Raw genomic sequence first — 4,821 nt, forward strand, 5'->3', positions numbered from 1 at the left:
AGAACTAAGAAAACCATCAATCTTTTTATTCAAGAATTCTACCTAATTAGACAGCATGGTGACTGAATCGATGTTATAAACACCGGCTATTTTCATTGGCTTTGTCCTCATGACTTGCCACTGATAGTTATTCAGTGACATCTCCTCTATAAACTCATAGGCATCTTCCGGTGTTTTATTGTTGATAGTTCCGCCTGCCGCTGCGTCAACCATTTACCGAGTCAAAGGATTCAGACCATTGTGAAATGTTTGTACTTGGAGCCAAAGCAGCAACCCCTGGTGAGGGCACCTTCTCAGAAGGTCCTTGTATCTCTCCCATGCATCGTAGAGTGTTTCTAAATCCATCTGCACAAAAGAAGACATATCATTACGTAATTTAGCCATTTTAGCCAGCGGAAAATATTTTAGTAAAAATTTTTCGGTCATTTGTTCCCAAGTAGTAATTGACCCTCGTGGTAATGAGTTCAACCACTGTTTAAATTTGTTCCTCAATGAAAAGGGAAACAACCGAAGACGTATGGCATCATCAGAAACACCATTGATTTTAAATGTATCGCAAAATTCCAGAAAGTTTGCTAAGTGATTGTTGGGATCTTCATCCTGCAAACCATCAAACTGAACAAATTGTTGTATCATCTGAATAGTGTTAGGTTTTAATTCAAAAGTATTTGCAACTACAATAGGTCTAACTATGCTAGATTCAGTTCCTGTTAAAGAAGGTTTAGCATAATCATACATAGTGCGTGGAGCAGGATTTTGATTAACCGCAATTGCAGGAGGTAGCTGATTACCTTGGTTTTCGGCCATCTCTTCGGTTAGGGGTTGAGTATCGTCTTCTTGCTCGGTCTCTGTGTATCTTAAGCTGCGCCTCATTTCTCTTGGTTTCTACAAATTGTACAATCGATTTCTTCGTCAAAAAGTAATGGTCTCGACGGGTTTCTTCTAGTCATAAACTATAAAAACATGCCAAGAGAAAGAAAGATTAGGTTAATAAATAATAATTAAATTAAATTAAATTGCAAGAAAAATAAATGGCTAAAGTAATAAAAATTGAGCGTTCCTAATATCTTAGTTCCCCGGCAACGGTGCCAAAAACTTGATTGCGTGATTTCGTGATAGGTTTTAAATATTTATAATTACTCGTTCTTAAACTAACTATTATCGCGATGTAGGCAATTGTACCTATCGAACAGTAGTATAGTTTTAGCAAGACCAGATTGTTGAACCCAAAGGAACTAAAAGTACTAGTAATGACTGTCTTTTTATTATCCAGCCTAAGAATAAAGAGGTTTTTGTTTTAACTAACTAATTATCTAAACTGAGAACGCATAGAGAAAAGAATTAGGGAATTGCTTTTGGGAAAAATCGATTGACTTAAGTCAATACCAGAGGAAAAATCCACCTAGACTTTACTTGTTATTCTGGCTCCGAATCGGATGATTTATTCATTCAACTTGTTCCGTAGAGATCCCTAGGTTATGTTGTTATCCCTATTCAAGACTAATAACGTCTAATCGCTAGATTGAATAACCGAGACTTTTCTCTAATTAACACTCTAGGGTTGCATTAACTCGATCTATGGATCCCCTTATTATGTTTCACCCTAATTCGGAAAAATCTTGTCACCCTATGTCTAGGCGTGCAATAAACTCCGCTTAATTATGACAAATGTACTCTTAGATAGGGTCTATTCCTCCTCTGAATAAGAGCATGTCTTGAATCAGTATCCTGGGATATCAAAACAAGAATTAAGAACACATAATTAAGAACAAGTTAAATATTTATCATATGATTTAGAAAATAATAACAAGATTCGTGTTAGGTTTCATTCCCCTTAAGTATTTAGGGGTTTTAGTTCATAACTAAATAAGAAAACATCTCAGAAGAATAAAGAATACAAAACGTAAGGAAAACCCAAAACTCCTGAAGGGAAATTGAGGAGAGATCTTTAGTCTTAATGATGAATCCGGCTTCAGAGATGGATCAATCGGCTTCCTTGGAGTAATTTTGTTACCCCTTATTTTCCATATCCCTTTTCCTCCTCCTCTAGGGTGAATTTATAGGCTTTGGAAAGCATAAAAACCCCCAAAATTGGCCTTTTCTGAATTGGACTCATCTTGGGCTTGGTAGGGACACGCCTATGGCACACGCCCCTGTTCGATTACTTCAGGCCGTGTTCAAGCCTGCCAAATTAACACAGCCGTGTTGTCTACCCATGTGAGGAGGTCCAAGCCATGTTGATTTCATACTTTGGCCCATTTTCTCCGTTTTTGGCCTATTTCTCGTTCCTTTCGCTCTCCTATGCTCTTCTAAGTATGAAACATGAAATTAAAGCATTAGGAGCATCGAATTCACCAATTCTAATGAGAAATCATCCATAAAATGCATTAAACATGGGGTAAAAATATGTATAATTTACGGTTTATCAGTAGTGCTTGTTGAACAAGCAAGTAAACTTGAAGATATCGGGAAAGAGGAAAGAAAAGCTGATCTTGAAGCTAGAGAGATATGAAAGAGATCATCGGGAAAATCATTTCAATCTGGATCAAAGAAGTTTAGAGATGATAGTAGTTATTCAAAGACTAGTGTGGGACATTTGAACAGAGATCGTGCTAGATTGCAATCGAATTTTTGAGCTCCAGCTACGTCTGTTGCCAGTGTTGATAGTGTAAAGAATGAAAAGCCTGGGTGTGATCAATGTGGAAGATGATATTATGGAGAATGCTGAGGAAAGAATAGTAACCGAGCTTGGTACAATAGTGGTTCACGAAATCATTTTATAAAAGATTGCCTAGATTTAGCTGAAAAGGATAATGTTCAGAATCTGAGACTAAGTGGCAATGCTTCTCGTGGTAGACCTTCCAAAAATATGGGAATTGTAAGCGGTAGTCAAAGTGGAATAAAAGATACAACTGTTAGATCTGAGGCTCCTGCAGCTACCAGAGCCTATGCTATTTGAGCTCGCAAGGAAGCTTTATCACTAGATGTGATTACAGGTACATTTACTCTTTATGATACTTCTATAACTGCTTTGATAGATCTTGGATCGACACATTCGTATATATGTATGAACTTAGTGAACAGTAAGACTTTGCCTGTAGAGTCTACTGAATTTGTAATTAGAGTTACGAACCCCCTAGGCAGACGTGTTTTGGTTGATAAAGTCTGCAAGTATTGCCTATTAATATTTTGAGACACTTGTTTTTTAGCTAATCTGATGCTATTACCTTTTGATAAATTTGATATAATTCTGGGTATGGATTGGTTAACTTTGCATGATGTTGTGAACTACAAACGAAAAAATATTGATTTGAGATGCAAGAATGATAAAATAATCAGAATTGAATCTAGTGATTTGAGTGGATTGCCTACTGTTATATCTTCGATGAAAGCTTCGAGTATCGTGAGAAAGAGTTGTGAAGCTTATTTTGCGTATGTGATTGATTCGAGAGTGTCAGAAAAGAAAGTTGAATCAGTGCTTGTTGTGTGTGAGTTCCCTGATGTATTTTCTGAAGAACTTCCGGGTTTACCTTCGATTAGAGAAGTAGAGTTTTGCATTTAATTGGTACCTAGTACTACTCTGATTTCAATAGCTCCGTATAGAATGGCTCCAACTAAATTGAAAGAATAAAAGTCTCAGTTGCAAGAATTGACCGATAAAGGCTTGCTAGACCAAGTTTTTCACCTTAGGGTGCTCCAGTTCTATTTGTTAAAAAGAAAGATAGAACGATGAGAATGTGTATATATTATCGTCAATTGAACAAAGTGACTATCAAGAATAAGTACCTTCTACTCCAAATTGATGATTTCTTTGATCAGTTGAAAGGAGCTGCTGTGTTTTCAAAAATAGATTTGAGATCAGGCAATTATCAGTTGTGAGTGAAAGACTCAGACATTTCAAAAACTGCTTTTCGAACGAGGTACAACCACTATGAATTCTTAGTTATGGCTTTTGGATTGACTAACGCACTTGCTATTTTTATGGATTTGATGAATAGAATTTTCAGACTGTATTTAGATCAATTTGTTGTTGTATTCATTAATGACATATTGATTTATTCACGTGATGAATCAAAACATGCTGAGCATTTGAAATTAGTGCTACAAATTCTGCGAGATAAATAGTTGTATGCGAAGTTCAGTAAATGTGAATTCTGGTTGCAAGAAGTTGGTTTTCTGGGTCATATTGTATCAGCCTCTGGTATCCGAGTTGATCCGAGCAAGATTTCAGCTATTTTGGATTGGAAACCTCAGAGGAATGTCTCTGAAGTCCGTAGTTTCCTAGGACCTGCTGGTTATTATAGAAGATTCGTAAAAGGTTTTTCAATGATTGCGACTCCATTGAAAAAACTGCTTCAAAAAGATGTGAAGTTTGTGTGGTTGAAAAAGTGTCAGAACAGTTTTGATCAGTTGAAAACTTTGTTGACTGAAGCTCCAGTATTGGTACAACCCAAATTGAGTAAAGAATTTTTGATTTACAGTGATGCTTCTTCGATCAGACTGGGATGTGTTTTAATGCAAGAAGGCAAAGTCATTGCTTATGCTTCAAGACAATTAAAGCTGCATGAAAAGAACTACCCGACGCATGACCTTGAATTGGCCGCGATTGTGTTTGCTTTAGAGATTTGGCGCCACTATTTGTTTGGTGAGAAATGTTACGTTTATTCTAATCATAAGAGTTTGAAATATTTGATAACTCAGAAAGATTTGAATCTACGACAGAGAAGATGGCTTGAATTGTTAAAAGACTACAAACTTGTGATTGATTATCATCCGGGAAAAGCTAATGTTGTTGTTGATGCCTTGAGTCGAAAATCGCTA

At 36.5% G+C, this 4,821-nt stretch overlaps 1 non-coding gene across 1 annotated transcript; it reads left to right on the forward strand.

Annotated features, from left to right (window-relative positions):
• Positions 1–271: 271 nt before the first annotated feature.
• Positions 272–378, forward strand: LOC128287530 (small nucleolar RNA R71). The gene has a single exon (XR_008278230.1). It is a non-coding gene; the product is annotated as a small nucleolar RNA R71 (small nucleolar RNA).
• The last annotated feature ends 4,443 nt before the right edge of the window (positions 379–4,821 follow it).

This window comes from Gossypium arboreum, chromosome 13 (assembly GCF_025698485.1).
Source record: "Gossypium arboreum isolate Shixiya-1 chromosome 13, ASM2569848v2, whole genome shotgun sequence".
In the NCBI taxonomy this organism is placed as follows: domain Eukaryota; kingdom Viridiplantae; phylum Streptophyta; class Magnoliopsida; order Malvales; family Malvaceae; genus Gossypium; species Gossypium arboreum.